General features: G+C 38.3%; 1 long non-coding RNA gene across 1 annotated transcript; it reads left to right on the plus strand.

Annotated features, from left to right (window-relative positions):
* Positions 1-8,027: 8,027 nt before the first annotated feature.
* Positions 8,028-11,091, plus strand: LOC311302695. Its single transcript, XR_014629650.1, has 4 exons — positions 8,028-9,490; positions 9,586-9,644; positions 9,711-9,757; positions 9,885-11,091. It is a non-coding gene; the product is annotated as an uncharacterized lncRNA (long non-coding RNA).
* Positions 11,092-19,584: the final 8,493 nt, after the last annotated feature.

A 19,584-nucleotide genomic window follows, 5' to 3' on the forward strand; every position in this document is an offset into this window, starting at 1 on the left:
AATTGATTTTTCTTCCTTTAACGTTACTCTGGTATAACATTAGCGCTGAATATTATGACCGTTCTAAAAGCTTGGCTTTTATTTTGATAGGCCATATTTACTATTACTTCCGGGTCACGTGGCCAACCTGTCTATATTTCAATGTAGATCTTCAAACGGAAAAATGGAAAAAGGAATTTCAAAAAACCAAAATCGGACCGTTATTTGATTTTGGTTTTGTAATTTTTCGTTTTTGGATTCAGAACCAAAAACGGGAGAAGGGCTCTTTTTTTACCGTTTCTTTGTTTTTGGTTTGAAACGACAAACGAAAAACAGGTGGTTTCTCGTTATTTTGTTTTGTGTTTCAAACGAAAAAACAAACTATCAAAACGTACACGGACCGTTTCAGAAGCGCAGCGTATTCTGTCGAGTAGCGGGGAGGATTTCCGTTGCTGGTGTTACCCGACGTTCGCTCGTTGATTACGGAGCGCTGCTGTTTTGCTGCTGCCTCAACTATATTAAAACGAAAGGATTCGCGTCAATTTCATTCCACTCTGGCTGCGGCCGAACAAGAAACTGTTAGCGCTTTATAGTCCAGGCATTTTAGGAAAAAAGGGTGAACAAATTGCAACAGAATCAAACTCAACTGATTTTGTATCCTCCATATGTCCTGAGTAAGGAAAAAAAAGCCCCGAAGAATCCGATTAGGGGAAAGTTCCGAAAAAGACCCAAATATAGCCTATTCATACGCCTATTCATTATTTTTCTCACATGAATAGGGTACAAATTTTAACCTTTAGATATCACCATGAAAATGACTGAGTTGATTACTTATATCAAGACAAACAAAAAATGTATTACAAGTTTTTTTTAATTGTTTGTTAACATGGACAAACGGTGCATAATCTAATTACAGATGTGCTAATTTGCATAAATACCACAACAGATCTAAACATTTGGTCTAGCCAGGTGAAAATGTCTTGTTGACAAATAACAGTAAAATACTTAATGTTAAGGTCTGAATGGAACCCATTTAGGCTACCCATGAGCATTAATACATAGAGGCAGGAAGAAGTACTTTAGAAACCAGCCTTTATTAATTTTTAAGAGATTGGGTTTGGGGCTGGGTCCATGGGACTGTTTCTGGGGGACGAGTCTGAGGCAAGAACAGGAGACAATGGTAAGGAGAATGCAGAAGACAAAAGGTAAGTAAAAAAAAAAGTGAATCCCCGGAAACAGTCCCACAGACCCAGCCCCAAACCCCATCTCTGCAATAATAATTAATAAAGGCTGGTTTAAAGTACTTCTTCCTGCCTCTATGTATTAATGCTCATGGGTAGCCTAAATGGGTTCCATTCAGACCTTAACATTAAGTATTTTACTGTTATTTGTCAACAAGACATTTTCACCTGGCTAGACCCAATGTTTAGATCTGTTGTGGTATTTATGCAAATTAGCACATCTGTAATTAGATTATGCACCGTTTGTCCATGTTAACAAACAATTTAAAAAAACTTGTAATACATTTTTTGTTTGTCTTGATATAAGTAATCAACTCAGTCATTTTCATGGTGATATCTAAAGGTTAAAATTTGTACCCTATTCATGTGAGAAAAATAATGAATAGGCGTATGAATAGGCTATATTTGGGTCTTTTTCGGAACTTTCCCCTAATGGGATTCTTCGGGGCTTTTTTTTCCTTACTCATGACATATTGAGGATATAAAATCAGTTGAGTTTGATTCTGTTGCAATTTGTTCACGGTTGACCCTCATTTTGGCTTAAAACGCCTGGGGCCTGTTTCAATAAGGAGGTTTAACCAACTCTGAGTTAAAACTTGAACTCTGAGTTGACTTACCCTGAGATGGGAAACTCTGAGTTTTCGGTTTCAGAACAGCTGAAATGAGTTAGTTCAATCAACTCTGAGTTAACTGACTCTGAGTTAAGCGCGTGCACCACAACTATAAAAAGCCATTATCAATGGAGCGCAGATATTATGAGTCACCATGGCAACAGCGCCAAACAAAAAGAGGAATTACTGTTATACAGTGTTGGGTGTAATTAATTACCAAGTAATCTAAATATTGTGATTTAATTAAAGGGATAACTCTTAATTCTTCTGTAATTTAAAATAAAATCTGATGTAATTACATTAAATAGGCTACTGCATAGACTATAGATTTAACATACATTTTTAAAAGGTATATTTTTTTATGTAACCTTCTCCCTCTACACACTTTGGTCAATTCAAGAATAGTTCATGCAATTGTATATTGTTTATTTGAAAGCATTAAAAGTGCAGTTTCTTGTCTCTCCTTGTATTGTTCAAGTGGTTGAGGTTGATATGGGATTTAGTAATTAGTAATAAGTAGACCAATACTTTCTAAAGATAGTCATTATTACATTCATCTAATTACATTGTTGAAAATAACATTAATAACTATTTTAGAGTAACTTGCCCAACTGTTATAATATCAGAGGTGAAACTGGAAGAACAGTAGGCCTATGTTATTCAACCTGTAATGGGAATTTTAATTTTCACACTCTAGGTGTGCTCCTGATTTTTCAATATAATGATTAATGTGAACACTGTGAGACAAAGGGGGAGACAGCTGTAAAAGGAACCTCTGACCCCTTGGGATCAGAGGTGGTCCCATTTGGGACTTCTGAGTTTGTAGGAATAAACTCAGCAGGATTAGGTCACTAGCAGAGAAACCTTCCCTTGTTTAGATAAGGGCCTGTGAGCAGAAGACCTTGAAGGTACTATAAAGGCTCCTCTGCCCTCCCTCCCTTCATCGCACTTGTTCCACAGACTGTACTAATGACTTCTGTGTGGCAACTGGACCTTCTTGCAAGAATAAAATACTTTTTTAATGATCATTTGAATTTCAGAGTGTCTCTTACGCAGTTGATGATTGTTTAATGAAAAATTGCCACAACAATTTTGGTGTCAGAGTATTGGGATGAGTTTTCCTTGAGGGCTTTCCGGGTCTGATCAGCGGACGGTGGAGGGAAAACGCCCTGAAAGCAACAGGCTTCAGTCTCACCTCGAAAAATATTGAAAGAAGGAGAACCAGCCGCTTCAGACCCGGGGAGGACTTCCAGAGGGAACTCAAAAAAAAGAACCCGAGTGGCGACAGAAAATCTCTGGTAAGAGACAGTAAATTCATTTACTTTTGGGGTTTTGAAAAGAATTCATTTTGAAAAAGAAAATGTTATGGTGGACCATAATGGCTGTATTTGAAAACTGAAACTAAAGCTGTGGTACGAGGGGAGAAAGGCTTTTAAGTAGGGGACGGAAATTGAGACCACAAAAGGTCAAGATATTGTCCAGACCGAAGCCGAGTACTCGTTATAGAAGATTAATTCAAGGCTGAAATAATTTATCACTGGAACGAAGTTTTTAAAAAGGGCAGGGAATTGAGACCTCACAGGTCAAGGAATTTCCAGGCCGAAACTGAATTCCAGAGAAAGATATTGAGAGTATAGCGGAAATTAATTTTCAACCTTCTGAGCTTGGGTGAACAGTCAGTTAGTGCGCGCTAATAAAAGATTAAAATCCACGGGCAATAGTGACAGGAAAAAGGCAGCCATTATGGGAACATCCAACAGTAAATATTGCACACCAGTACTGTGCAATGAAGAAAACTATGGGGAAAAGGGCATGTTAGACATAGGAAAGTTGTGCCTGTGCAAAACATGTGTGTAAAAAACTGTGAAGCAATGGTTGAATGTTGGTTTGAATGAAAAGCAGAGTGAAGTATGTGAAAAGTCTGTGCCCACGGCACCTGAAAGTGTGTGCGTGAAGTAAATGTGGGAATGAGGGAAAAAATAAATCATGTGAAACAGCAGAGATAAGTGGGACTGAGAAAATAATGATAACATTAAGTTGAACCATTTGATAGAGGAATACTGTTTCCAACCAGTGCTAATGAAATTGATGGCATTTAGTACAAATTTTATACTCTATGAAGAGTCCTGAAACAAACAGTGAGACAGAAGAGAGCAAACGCTGTAAGCAGCTGTGGTCTGAAGCTCTGACTTCGAAGAAATGTGAAGTTAAAAAAAAGAAAATGTTTAGTGAAAACCTTTAGAATATGTTGAATGATTTTCTTTACAACTTATGGAAATTAATGTGCTGCCAATAATAATGATGAAGATTATGATTTGGCTGTTGTGATTGAATCCACACTGGTGGACTGTAAAAGAATACAGAGACCTGCTTATCAGTGGCTGTGTTTACATTCCTGATGGGGACACACTGCTTCAAGGGTGTGCAGTAAGTTGGAGCCGTTTGCAAGCTCAATGATCAAACTATAGGCAAAGTGAGTGTTTTAATTGTGGTCAGCAGGGCCATTTAGTCCGTAATTGTAAATGGACACTCAGAAAAGAAAGTGATAACGTGAAAGTGGCGTGTATTAATGTGGGTTTGAAAGTAGATCAGTGTTTAAATGACGATATTAAAGTTTTCGTCTGAGAAAGAACTAAGAATGTGAACGCAGTGCTAAAGTAAGTGAAAAGAACGTGCAAGTAAATAAGGGAGAAAAGAAAGTTAAAGGAAAGTTGATAGATGGAAGTCGTAAGAAGATTGAAGGTTAAAAGAAGGTTGAAAGATTTAAGTCTTAAGGGAATCCTTTTGAAGGAAAGAGCTAGTGAATTGATGAATACAGGTTAATGTAAAATGTTTGATATAGAGAGACTAATCTCACGGATGATTTAAAATGACAGCTTGTAATAGAATGTATCACAAGCAGAGAGGGCAGCCTCAAAAGTTAGTGTGAATCCTAAAAGAAGATTGATAAACTCCAAGAGAAAACACTGAAGTCAGGTATTAAATTATGGTAATTGAGAACTTGACAACTAAAATTGAGATGAAATGTGATCAAATAAGTAGAAGAAGTATTACTGGATTAACAGTTGCTAAATGTAAAATGTGTAGAAAGGCATCTGATTAAACAAACAGTTTGTTAATGTTTTGAACGTGGAGGAATAGTTGACCATGAAAAAACTAAGAGCTGATGTTTTGCTTTCAAAAGATAAGCTTGTGATTGGTTGAAACAGTTTGCTTATCTGAATCTGGTGTGTGCTGTGGCTGAGACGTCCAGTGCGACAGAGACACGATCTGAGAGGAAATTTGTAATGTCTAAATTCCCTGATGTGGGCAAAAGACAAATATAAAAATTATGTTTATTTGAAAACGCATGTAATTTCTGGCAAAGATGCCTTACGCTGGAGTAGAGTTAAAAGATGGTAGATAAAGTTTGATTTTAGAAGTTTATGAGAGTGCAGTGTACCAGTCCTGAATGCCTCAGAGTCTCTCATTCAAAGTCAGCTAAAGGCTGTTATCTGAGCCTGTGTCATAAGTGATAATAAGCTATTTATAGTAAAGCACAGTGTTTCAGTTGAAAAATCATAGACATGGAGATGTTAAAAGAAATAATGTTACAGGATTTTATATTAGCATTTTTTAACATATGTTTTAAAAGTAAAACTGAATGACTTTAAAGAAGTTTTTTTTTAAATAATAATGACCTTAAATGATAGAAGGTTACGTTTTGACTAGTTTATTTTAGGCCCAGTAACTTCTTTGTCTGATCTTAGCTTCCACCATGATACAGGGCCGATGGCTCCGGCTACAGATGTAACAGTACACTGAATAGATGAATGTGATTAAAGTTCACTGAGATTTTGCTGATTTGAAGATGTTTAATGGATTTTAGAGATTAAATACTGCTGTTAGTAACCTGTCTCCCTGTGTTAACACTATTAGGCAAGTCCGGGTGAGGTGACTCTTGAATGTGACTTTCCTGAGCTCCAGAGAACAGCTGAGTTCTGTTGAAGAAAACTGATTGCGTGATGATGAAAAAAAGAAAATGAAAATAACCGCGATGACCAGTACGCATGAGGTGTATATCCGATGACGGGTAAGATTCTCCAAAGGCTTTAAAAGGATGGACGCCTAAAGCAGGATTGCATCGCTGCTGGGCGCTTTGCCAAATAGAGAAGGCAGGTGTTTTATATGTGAGAAAGGTATGAGAGTTGAACGCTGAAAGACTGCACTAGCCACCAGCATCAGCAGGTCACTGAGAGGGGAGATGCTGTGCCGACGAGTCATGGCAGTCTGACCCGTAAAAAGTGTGAGTTCCTCTATACCACTCACCAGAAAACCGCGTTTCCATCACTGCAACGATGCCAGGGGACACACCGTGATGGAGATTAAAGATAAAGAGCTAACGGGAATGGGCTTTCAAGAGCCAGCTGAGACCATGAGGTGATTGTCATTATTTGTTGTGGAGACAGTAACAAAACTTAATTTATGTCAGGAACACGATGCTGGTTGCCTTATGGGCAAAGGAAAATTATAGAAGTAATATTGAAATAATATGCCTGTAAGATAGTTTTAACTCCTGAAGGTCATTAGACATGTTGGTGGCTAAAGATGAAGACAGCTTTTGTAGATTCAAGAAAAGTCTGGATAAAGGTTAATGGTCAAAGGTTATTGTAATGAATTTATTATTATGTTTTGTCTAAATTACAGTCTTAGGAGGCTGTTGAAAAGATTATTTGTGAATAGTGAGAGAGACTGAACGTGGAGGAAGGGTACTCTGTCTGTCTTTCTGTTATCGGCCTGCTAAAGCAAGCTGAAGCAAAATAATGATAATGAACCAAAACAACCCAGCTGACTTCTGAGAAAATGAATAATGAACAAACGTGCTTTGAAACTGGTAAAGAGACCATGTAAAATTAGATAAAAGCTACAGGAAAATGAGAAGTTTAAAATCTTATTATAAACGTAAATCTTTTTAGGAAAAGATGTGAATATGAGTGATTTATAGTCAGGTATGTGTGTTTGAGGGTGAATGGACTAGGTCTTGGTAAGTGTTAGGTTATGGGAGCTATTCCCATCATTAACCTCTGGAACGAGAGTTTTATCATTACAGATGGGTTAAGGCAAATGACAAATTTGAAAGAAATATTGGTCATCAAGCTCTGTAGATTATTGTGAACAAAGGGAGGAGAATGTTGTTTGACTGATACTGACCAAGTCTGTACACCACGACCTGACCTGATAGAAACAATTGATGACTTTGACATTGGAATATGTTTGTAGATGACTGACTTAAGAGACCAAATAACAGGCCTGAAAAGCAGTGAGACTCAGGGCCAGTGCCCTTCAAATTATTAGATAAGAAGATGAGATTGTGGCTTACGTAATGTTTTGTTTCAGGGGCAGAGAAAGATGTCTGGGGGAAATTAGGCTGAAGGACAACGTTTGGGTTAGTGTTGAAAACTTTGTTTACCCAAACACCATTATGTTAAATTGATGCACGTATCATGCATCAAAAGGGGGATGGTAACAATTGCCAAATAATGGTTTATCAAAGGGGTTCACATTTGCTGAAAAACCATCGCACAGGTGGGACGATAAATGCTGGGAGGACACTAGGTTTAACTGGGTAAAAGCCCTGCAAGAAGTCGTTCTTCTCCCTAACAAAATTTGCTGTCTGTAAGTGTGCTAAAAAAACAAGGACTGTTTCAATAGGGAACGCCAGGGCAGATTCGGCAGCGAAGGCCGCGGCAGCACAGCAGACAAGAGAAACTACGTACTTTACTATCTGACAATAACCTCGACATTTGTTTTTCTTTACAGAGCATGCAGACTTTTGATACAGGGCAGAATGTGCCCATAATGGCTATGGATGAATTTGGCTAACTATTCTGGCCTGGGTTATTAGTGTGGCAGAAAGTAACAGTGCCACACCTTGCGCAGCGCATAACTTAAAATTTTCCCTTTGCAGAATGTCAGGATGGATTGTCGAACAGAACTGATTCTGTTCCAAATGTATAAATATTGTTTTGTTGATTTGTTGCATAGTTGATTTAACAGGTCACACCAAAAGGGACGACCGGCTAGACAAGCGGTCACTAACAAAATAGCTAGGGTCTGCATTCACAGGTGACAGCAAACAGCAAATGGCTGATTCCAGTGGAGGTGCAGTCGGGATCGGAAAATGTACGGAGAGGGTGACAGCTGGGTCCACGCCTCTCACCTTAGACTACACCAACCAACCTCAGCAACCCCACGCGCCGACGCGGAGGGCAGTGAGGGATCAAGGACGTTTAGCAGAATAATTTGTTTTGTGACGATTTTGATGATTTTATTTGATTGAATCAAACTAGGGCTTAGTATTGAGATAAATCTAATGATTGTATATGTTATTCTGATAATTTTGTTATTCATGGGTGAATACGAGTACTGGAATGTCTGTTAAATTGGCGAAAATGACAGCCTATCCAAAGGATGAACAAAATTAGGCAGATGATACAAGTAACAGAAGCTACAGTAATGTGGTAAATTGGGGGGTGTTTTTCAATTTCTTTTTCTTTCTTTCTAAATTCTTTATTTCTAAGGACGATGATAATGTGTAAAGAGGGTTAAAAACAGCAGCCATCCGTGTTACGAGGTGGCGTACAATGACAGAGTTTGAAATGAGGGACTTTTATTTTACTTTTATCTTTTCCTAATGATGTTTTTCTTTCTAAATATAATCTATACTATTTCTTGTTTATATTGAGGTGACTGAGGGTCCGACCTTGTGTTGGGGGTGCGATAACAGTGCTTATCCACCTAGCCCGGGTTTATATAAACCTTTACTTGCTTGCTATAAAATTAAGGGCCTATCCTTACAGAACAGCCTAAGCTTATTTCATTTTAATCTTTTTCTGTTCCTGCAAGTTTAAGAAGAGTGATCAGAGTTGTAGTATTAGTATGATGTGTTTTGATTGATCAGTTATCAATGAATGATAAAAAGGGGGGATTGTAATGGGAATTTTAATTTTCACACTCTAGGTGTGCTCCTGATTTTTCAATATAATGATTAATGTGAACACTGTGAGACAAAGGGGGAGACAGCTGTAAAAGGAACCTCTGACCCCTTGGGATCAGAGGTGGTCCCATTTGGGACTTCTGAGTTTGTAGGAATAAACTCAGCAGGATTAGGTCACTAGCAGAGAAACCTTCCCTTGTTTAGATAAGGGCCTGTGAGCAGAAGACCTTAAAGGTACTATAAAGGCTCCTCTGCCCTCCCTCCCTTCGTCGCACTTGTTCCACAGACTGTACTAATGACTTCTGTGTGGCAACTGGGCCTTCTTGCAAGAATAAAATACTTTTTTAATGATCATTTGAATTTCAGAGTGTCTCTTACGCAGTTGATGATTGTTTAATGAAAAATTGCCACAACAAACCTAATTTTAATTTTCATGTAGGTTCGATCCTGCAGGCATTAAAAGAACATGGCAGCAGCTGAAAATTAAATATAAAAACATAATTCAATCAGGTAAGGCTTGAGCATATCATGGGTGTAGGCTACCTGACTTCACAAACATTTGACATATTAAATAACTAAATAGCATCCAGTGTCTAGCAGTGCAGCAGCATTTTTGGCTGAGGGAATTCCTGGACGGACTTCAGAGCCAGTCACTCCCAAAGATCCAAGGGCCTTCATAAAATGTAAGAGGTTTACATATGTGTTATTTTTATATAGGCTATTTTTGATATTTCCATTTATTTTACTTTGAGGTTGGGTTTTTTGTTGGTCCCAACAGATTCTGATGATAATATCTGTCTTTTGGAGCCTCCTGTCCCAACAGAACCCCCGGCAGTTGTAAGTACCAGAAATTATGACAAATAGTGTTATAAAGTGCACTCGACCAAATGCTCATCTTCACAGGACGATGGGGATAAATAGTTTCTGCTGCCACAGAGAGGCCTACAGAGGTAATGCTAATATTGTGTCTACACATCAAACAATCTACACATTCAGATTTTTTCTAATTTTTATGTGGATAATCTAAGTTTAAATCTTAGTATAAACGGGTATTCTTATCTCGCCCTCCACCCTCAGAGTGTGGAAGAACAGCAGGAGGACGGTCCATCATCTTCTGGTGCACAGATCAACACAGTTCAGTGATTTTCAGTAAATGCCAGTTTAATTCTGTAGAATTTGTTTAGAACTACATTATGTAACTCTAATCTACTACTGTGTTTTCAGTTGCCAGTTAAGGAGTTATATAGACTTCATCTTATAAAAAAAATATAAAAAAACTGCAGTAAAAATAGCAATATTTTATTTATTAATAAAAGATTAATTTTATTAATAAAAATGTACTGAAAGAATGAATGAGGTGTTTAAACACCGCTTCCACTTTAAAAAAGGGGAGGAGACCGAAAGAAACTCTGGGTTTACCGAAGAAAACCTGCTCCCGACCAGGTTAGGTTCACAGAGTAAGTTACCATGGTAACTGACTCTGAGTATAAGTTACCTCTCTTTCAGAAACGGGCTTGACTTACTCTGCTTTCTCAGGTTTAACATACCTCCCATTCTGAAACAGAAAACTCAGAGTTTCCCTCATTTCAGGGTTAACATACTCAGAGTTTTCACTTAACCTCCTTTCTGAAACAGGCCCCTGGACTATTAATGGCGTATGCAGGTTGACAGGAGGAATATCGCCGCCCTGCAGTTTTAGCGTGTTTGTTTGTGTGTGTGTAGGCCACGTGCGTGTGTATATGCGTGTGCGTTTACAAGGAGTGTTGTGTTTTGTATGGGAATTGTATTTTTCTTACAAATGTTAATTGTTTAGTTAATTTTTGTATTTTCCTTTTTTTTTGTTATTTTGTATTCGTGTTTCGATTGTGAACTGTATTCAATTATTCTATGTACATGTGTTGTCATATGATGTCATTAGGGGTTGAGTGTCTAAGAGCAAACAGTGGTGGGGCTTGCCTTGTGGATTATCTTGTGCTGTGCTGTGGATGTGCACCGGTGTGAAGGTGATACTGATGTGGTTATTGCTTTGGTTTTTCTTCTGCATCTCTGGTGTTACTTATGGAGTGTTGTGGTGCTCATTGAGTGTCCCCCTGCTGGCCTCCTTCAGTCCTGTTGTCTGATTATTGTTGGATGTTGTTCTTTTGACTGTGTATTTATTTTTGTGTTGATGTTGTGAGGTTTGTGTATTTTGTATTTTGAACATTTTCCTTGTATTGTCTTTGTCTTGAATTATTTATTATATTTGTGTTTATTATATTTGTATTATATAAGAAAAGTAATTTATTCATCCACGTCTCTTGTCCTGTTAAGGGAATAAATCTGTGCAGCCTATTTATTAGGTTGGTTTTCCTGGGTTGAGAATTCCCAGGTGGCGTAGTCATTACAATAGATCCTTAGTAACTCCTCTTAATGCCACAATAACTTATACTGTCACCTTTTTTCTATCCTCTACATGCCTGTTGTAGCAGAGTAGACCCTGTCTGAATGATGGCAAAATCACTGTTAGAGCTGAATAAATCATAATACAAGAAGTGAGCATTACATTCTTATCCATAAACTTTCTCTCTCTCCCTTGTATTATCAACATACACAGCAAATTACACAAAACCACAAATATATACAGACTTTATGCCTTTCCGGGGGACGCTTAAACTGGTAAATCCATAAAATAACTGTAATAAAGTGTGCGCTCTCCCTTTCATTACTGCCATGACCAGTATCGCTCTGGAGACTATAAGCTGGATCACGAACAGCTGGTACTGATCTATCCTTGAGTAACAACTCTTTAGCAAAACCTATGCTTTGTATTGTCCCTTTGTATTGATCCTCATTCACAAAGCAGTCTGGAGTGAAATGATTTGCGCAGACATAAACGAATGTAGGTACTGTATATTTTGCGGTGCATTACCTTAAAAAATAAAACAAATTCACTGTGTCCTCAGTGGCTTGGATAATGGGAGAAAATTAAGACTTTAATGTTCATAACAAAGTCAAGACTCAGAGGAGTCCCCATCCCTAAGGTACACACCAGCGTCGTGACTAATTCCCTATGGCCAGAGTTACCTAATTACCTAGCTACAAAAACCCTGACTACAAAGCTCAAGAGTTTGGTATTTCTAAGAACACATTTTAGGGAATATTGTCATAGACCAGAACTTCTAAAGAATAAAGGCCTCAGCAGGGTGACTAAAAGAGAGGAGGCCTGACTACGTTCTATATCAGGCCAGCTTCCAAGGAGGCTCACAGAGAGCATTACCACTCTGAAATTATGTTCAGACAGAGTCCTGAAGATCAGAGGCCTCAAAGAAGGACTACTTTCAAGTAAGAGCTCTAGAGATGCTGTTATGTCCCTCGTTAGTTAGATGTTATTTGTCTAGGAATATTATAAAGACATAAAAGTTTTGCATGTGTGTGTTAAGACAGTGACAGGGATTGCAAAAGAAAAGGAACGGACAACAAGCCAACAACTTAGTTGAAAGATTTAATTCTTTAACTGCAATAAAGTGAAGTAGTAATAAAGTAATGAAGTAATGAATATTTACAATTTATTCAACGTAACAAGGACGAGCAAAATCAATAAACAATCTGGTGGAGAGGAAGGAGCAAGAGAGTGACGCTTAAATCAAAAACTGAATATAACAAAAACCCATTTAACTTAAGTTAAAGAACTAAACTAACTATCAACAAAAGACGTAGAAAGAAACATCTTCAGCGTACGAGACGCTATAGCTAAACTATACTAACTAAACAAAAAAATATATAATAATTAGCACCACTTCTAACACTAGTGTGTCTAATACATTTCATGAAAACTACATTTGCAAATGTAGGTCGCGACCTGCTTACCTCACTCACAACTAGGGCTGCAACAACGAATTGATAAAATTTGATTATTAAAAGAGTTGGCAACAAATGTTATTATCGATTCGTTGTGTAGCGCGACTATTACATCACTCAATAAGTGGCAGAGATGTTTGAGTATTAAAAAAAAGTTGAGTTGAGTGCAGAGCGGAGCAGTATAACAAAGAGGCCTAAGGCTAACTTTTTACAAGCAGTACCCAAGGAGGCTCACAGGGAGCCTAACAACTTGGTCCCTAGCTGAACTCCAGGGAAGGATTCCTAGTAGTACATCCTACACCTGCCAAGAAGGCTACATAGCAGCCTTATTAATACAGGCAGAGCTCAGGGGAGCAGATAGCCAAAAATGGTGCCAGTAAGTCTGGGCTACCCCTCGAGAAAGCAAAAGGCTCTCCTGAGAATTAACATTTGAACTCTCTCTTGCATATGTAACGGCAACATCCGAGACGCAGCACACAGTGCAGCTCACACCTCACACTTTTACAGTCTCATCATCTCCCCCTCTTCTCCTCCTCCTCACCTAAAACTCACTAAAAACCTATGCAATGTTAAATGTGTACAATAAGTAATTATACATGTTTGGTATCATTTGAAATGTCTCAATGCGACTGGTACAAATGTCTCATTCCCAAAGAAGTAAAACAAAAGGTAATACAGTTTTTTAAGAGTTTAGAAATAACTTGCACACAGAGCAGGGTGTGTCTTCCAGGCAAATGGCCTCCTGCTCTCAAAAAGTGTAAACTCTGAATGCAAATTCCCATTGTTAGCTAATGTTTCCACGTGAAAGAAGTTTCTGTCTTTCTGTTTCTTACCTAGAGATTGGCATGTACTTTCCATAAGATCATCTCTCAATGCAAATCAAACCAGCTATTAGGCTAAGTGAAATAAAACCATGCCCATCTCTAGGTATGGTGAAGGCTATGTGATGATGTGCGGCTATTTTAATTCCAAAGGCCAAGGGAACTTTATCAGGATGCATAGTATCCTGGATCCATGAAGTAACTGGCCTTTAAAAATAAAAATCTGCCTGCCTCTATGGGAATTTAACATAGGGGTGTCCAGACTTATGCACCCTGTATATTAAGGAAGAACATTTATTTATTTACGATACATTATTCATTCAAAAAGAAAATTGGTGTCCTTAAAGGTTGGATTTTTCCTTTTTTTTTTTTTATTAAGGCATTAAGGTCAATTTCCAAAAGATGATTTTTTATTCCTCTTTTTAGTCAACTTTAGCATGTGTAACAGATGTTATATTTATTTATTAATTTCACTCAAAATCTCCTTTGTTATTATCCTTTGTTATTATCATTTGTTATATTTCTTTCATTATTTTGTATTCTGGAATTTCATTTATTCTTCTAATATTGATTTCTATTAATTAAGATGTCATATTTCTATGGTTACATGGTCATTTTTCAGTTTTGTTAAATAGGGTGCGTGACTCCTTTAAGATGAATGTTCTTTCATGTTCCGGTTCCGGTTGCTCTCCTTCAGTTCGCGGTAAATGCAAGGGTGCAGGGATTTGTATTATTTTGAAGCACCCCCGGACGCCGCCATTGGCTAACGGTGTTGTACCGAAATCCGACTCCCCGGACAAATCGCACTCCCCTTCGCGTGCACGCGCAAGCGAGTTTAAATCAGTCTATGGTTTAAATGCACTTCCTTTGCCATATATCCGTCTATCGATCGATTTTTCACACAGCAAGCACCTAGATCATGCATGGAAGCTTTGTATACACTTAAATAAATTAACAGAAAGTGAACTAGTGTGGATAAAAGATGCAAAAAAAAAAAAAAAAAACCATGGCAGATCGATTCAAACTATATAAACTTCGACGAAGGAATAACGCTGCAGCTATCAAAACAAAACTGTTAATTTCACTTAATTTAACCGAACTTATCGTTTGTGTTAAACACGCTGTGGTTCATAGGAAAATATTCTCCCCATTGCACATGAATGTCATTAAAAATAATAATATTTAACCTTTTTTTTCCACGAAGATAGGCTTTAAGAGTTCATCAGATACATACTGAATATATATGATCTTTTTGTTTGTTTGTTTTTTGCTTAACTGCGTCTTAAAAATAGAAATAAAACAAATTATTAGTGATAATCGACACTTAAAGCTAAGAATGTAAAAAAAAAAAACTTAGGCATTTTTTAAAATAAATTAATAGTTATTTTCCAGCACATTAGGGCCCCAAAAAGCATTATTTATTTCATTCATTCTTTCACTTTTACATCTTATGGATATAGCCTACAATTAAAATAGCTGGAGTAGCACACTACTGCCCCTGTCACATCTTGGTTTACTGATTGTGTGGTGACAAAAGCATTTGATTATAACTTCATTAAGATGGGTTTTCCAGGGGGAGTCGGATTTTCACAGCATTAAAATACGGACTGGTGAAATCACACTCCCCTCTCCAGCACAGGTGTATAAGGTCATTTACTCACCACACTACTGCCCCTGTCACATCTTAGTTTACTGATTGTGTGGTGACAAAAGCAGTTAATTGTAACTTCATTAAGATGGGTTTTCCAGGGGGAGTCGGATTTTCACAGCATTAAAATACGGACTGGTGAAATCACACTCCCCCCTCCAGCACAGGTGTATAAGGTCATTTACTCACCACACTACTGCCCCTGTCACATCTTATTTTACTGATTGTGTGGTGACAAAAGCAGTTAATTGTAACTTCATTAAGATGGGTTTTCCAGGGGGAGTCGGATTTTCACAGCATTAAAATACGGACTGGAGAAATCACACTCCCCTCTCCAGCACAGGTGTATAAGGTCATTTACTCACCACACTACTGCCCCTGTCACATCTTATTTTACTGATTGTGTGGTGACAAAAGCAGTTAATTGTAACTTCATTAAGATGGGTTTTCCAGGGGGAGTCGGATTTTCACAGCATTAAAATACGGACTGGTGAAATCACACTCCCCCCTCCAGCACAGGTGTATAAGGTCATTTACTCACCACACTACTGCCCCTGTCACATCTTATTTTACTGATTGTGTGGTGACAAAAGCAGTTAATTGTAACTTCATTAAGATGGGTTTTCCAGGGGGAGTCGGATTTTCACAGCATTAAAATACGGACTGGAGAAATCACACTCCCCTCTCCAGCACAGGTGTATAAGGTCATTTACCCACCACACTACTGCCCCTGTCACATCTTGGTTTACTGATTGTGTGGTGACAAAAGCAGTTAATTGTAACTTCATTAAGATGGGTTTTCCAGGGGGAGTCGGATTTTCACAGCATTAAAATACGGACTGGAGAAATCACACTCCCCTCTCCAGCACAGGTGTATAAGGTCATTTACCCACCACACTACTGCCCCTGTCACATCTTGGTTTACTGATTGTGTGGTGACAAAAGCAGTTAATTGTAACTTCATTAAGATGGGTTTTCCAGGGGGAGTCGGATTTTCACAGCATTAAAATACGGACTGGTGAAATCACACTCCCCCCTCCAGCACAGGTGTATAAGGTCATTTACTCACCACACTACTGCCCCTGTCACATCTTATTTTACTGATTGTGTGGTGACAAAAGCAGTTAATTGTAACTTCATTAAGATGGGTTTTCCAGGGGGAGTCGGATTTTCACAGCATTAAAATACGGACTGGTGAAATCACACTCCCCCCTCCAGCACAGGTGTATAAGGTCATTTACTCACCACACTACTGCCCCTGTCACATCTTAGTTTACTGATTGTGTGGTGACAAAAGCAGTTAATTGTAACTTCATTAAGATGGGTTTTCCAGGGGGAGTCGGATTTTCACAGCATTAAAATACGGACTGGTGAAATCACACTCCCCCCTCCAGCACAGGTGTATAAGGTCATTTACTCACCACACTACTGCCCCTGTCACATCTTAGTTTACTGATTGTGTGGTGACAAAAGCATTTGATTATAACTTCATTAAGATGGGTTTTCCAGGGGGAGTCGGATTTTCACAGCATTAAAATACGGACTGGAGAAATCACACTCCCCTCTCCAGCACAGGTGTATAAGGTCATTTACTCACCACACTACTGCCCCTGTCACATCTTATTTTACTGATTGTGTGGTGACAAAAGCAGTTAATTGTAACTTCATTAAGATGGGTTTTCCAGGGGGAGTCGGATTTTCACAGCATTAAAATACGGACTGGAGAAATCACACTCCCCTCTCCAGCACAGGTGTATAAGGTCATTTACTCACCACACTACTGCCCCTGTCACATCTTGGTTTACTGATTGTGTGGTGACAAAAGCAGTTAATTGTAACTTCATTAAGATGGGTTTTCCAGGGGGAGTCGGATTTTCACAGCATTAAAATACGGACTGGTGAAATCACACTCCCCTCTCCAGCACAGGTGTATAAGGTCATTTACTCACCACACTACTGCCCCTGTCACATCTTATTTTACTGATTGTGTGGTGACAAAAGCATTTGATTATAACTTCATTAAGATGGGTTTTCCAGGGGGAGTCGGATTTTCACAGCATTAAAATACGGACTGGTGAAATCACACTCCCCTCTCCAGCACAGGTGTATAAGGTCATTTACTCACCACACTACTGCCCCTGTCACATCTTATTTTACTGATTGTGTGGTGACAAAAGCATTTGATTATAACTTCATTAAGATGGGTTTTCCAGGGGGAGTCGGATTTTCACAGCATTAAAATACGGACTGGTGAAATCACACTCCCCTCTCCAGCACAGGTGTATAAGGTCATTTACTCACCACACTACTGCCCCTGTCACATCTTAGTTTACTGATTGTGTGGTGACAAAAGCAGTTAATTGTAACTTCATTAAGATGGGTTTTCCAGGGGGAGTCGGATTTTCACAGCATTAAAATACGGACTGGTGAAATCACACTCCCCTCTCCAGCACAGGTGTATAAGGTCATTTACTCACCACACTACTGCCCCTGTCACATCTTAGTTTACTGATTGTGTGGTGACAAAAGCAGTTAATTGTAACTTCATTAAGATGGGTTTTCCAGGGGGAGTCGGATTTTCACAGCATTAAAATACGGACTGGTGAAATCACACTCCCCCCTCCAGCACAGGTGTATAAGGTCATTTACTCACCACACTACTGCCCCTGTCACATCTTAGTTTACTGATTGTGTGGTGACAAAAGCATTTGATTATAACTTCATTAAGATGGGTTTTCCAGGGGGAGTCGGATTTTCACAGCATTAAAATACGGACTGGTGAAATCACACTCCCCCCTCCAGCACAGGTGTATAAGGTCATTTACTCACCACACTACTGCCCCTGTCACATCTTATTTTACTGATTGTGTGGTGACAAAAGCAGTTAATTGTAACTTCATTAAGATGGGTTTTCCAGGGGGAGTCGGATTTTCACAGCATTAAAATACGGACTGGTGAAATCACACTCCCCTCTCCAGCACAGGTGTATAAGGTCATTTACTCACCACACTACTGCCCCTGTCACATCTTGGTTAACTGATTGTGTGGTGACAAAAGCAGTTAATTGTAACCTGCATTAAGATGGGTTTTCCCCTCAAAACTTCATTAAATTATGACAATTTTCATTTTTGGGTTACCTATTTAAGAATTTGAACAAAAACAAATTACAGTTGAACAAAAACAAATTACAGTTGAACAAAAACAAATTACAGTTGAACAAAAACAAATTAATCTCTATTTACATTCTATGCACTGAATAACAATAACAAAATTACACTAAACACTTAACTAAAATGAAGTATTTACAGTCTGTTTACAGTTGTCATTTCTATGTGCAGGCCCGGCAGATGAAGCTCTTCACTTTCACTGTTGTGTTTGCACAGTTGCAGTGAAACCACCTTGCGCAGACATCACAGCGTATCTAAACATATTAATATACATATTTAGTAAATACTCTTACAGTAAAACTATAACTGCAATGCAAATATCTTAAAAATCAATTATGTTTTATACACACAAAAAATGTGGTAAACTTACCCAGTAAGTTCCATTGTCCCTCTCCCCACAGATGAAACACAGATCCATCAGGTTTTCTAACAATGATTCCAGAATAGAAAATAAGGTTGAGTGTCTATATTAAACACCACATTTAATTTGAAAACATGCTTACAGTTAATATAGACTCATTGCAAATCCAAAATTCTTACCCGTGTTTTTTAGCAGACAAGTGGCAATTTCCCACCTGATCAATTTAATGGCTTCTGCAGAGGAGGAAAAGTCTACAGTCTCCTCCTTCAAGATGCATTCTGCAAACTAAAAATAACAGACAAGTTCTGAGACAAATAGTTATACAGTGTTACGTTTTATAATCACTATATTAATCACTATATTATTTTTTTTTTTAATTAAAGCTGGAGATAGGTGTGTGAGAGAGAGATATTAGAGAGAGAGAGAGCGAGTGTGTGTGTGTGTGTGTGTGTGTGTGTGTGTGTGTGTGTGTGTGTGTGTGTGTGTGTGTGTGTGTGTGTGTGTGTGTCTATTTCTGCTTTTTCAACATTATATAAACACTGATCCTGTATTAAATGCACTTTGATCGTTTAGTTACTTTTAAGACAAAGGCCCCACAGGAACTGCTGTCTTTTTGCAGTGGGTGTGGTAGTGTGTCACACATCCACCTTGATCTGTGATGCAGACCCCTTTGTCTCATGAATGATCTGTATGAAATGGAAAAGAAAACTGTAAAAGTGGAACAGTGCTCTGCAAGTTTTTACGCTTTCAAGTTTCATGTAAGTTGCTATGAAGGCTGGATTACCTTGTCACATCCCGACATCTGTTTATATTGGTTTTGCTCTCCCCCAAGGGATTCAGGTATAAAGCCCTCCTCTCTTGGGGGATCATGACCTTAATGTGAAATTTTTAGGATATTAAATCTCACAAAAACAAAGACATGGAACAGCTTGACCACAACACA

Source organism: Rutilus rutilus (assembly GCF_951802725.1).
Source record: "Rutilus rutilus genome assembly, chromosome: 13".
Taxonomy (NCBI): Eukaryota; Metazoa; Chordata; class Actinopteri; order Cypriniformes; family Leuciscidae; genus Rutilus; species Rutilus rutilus.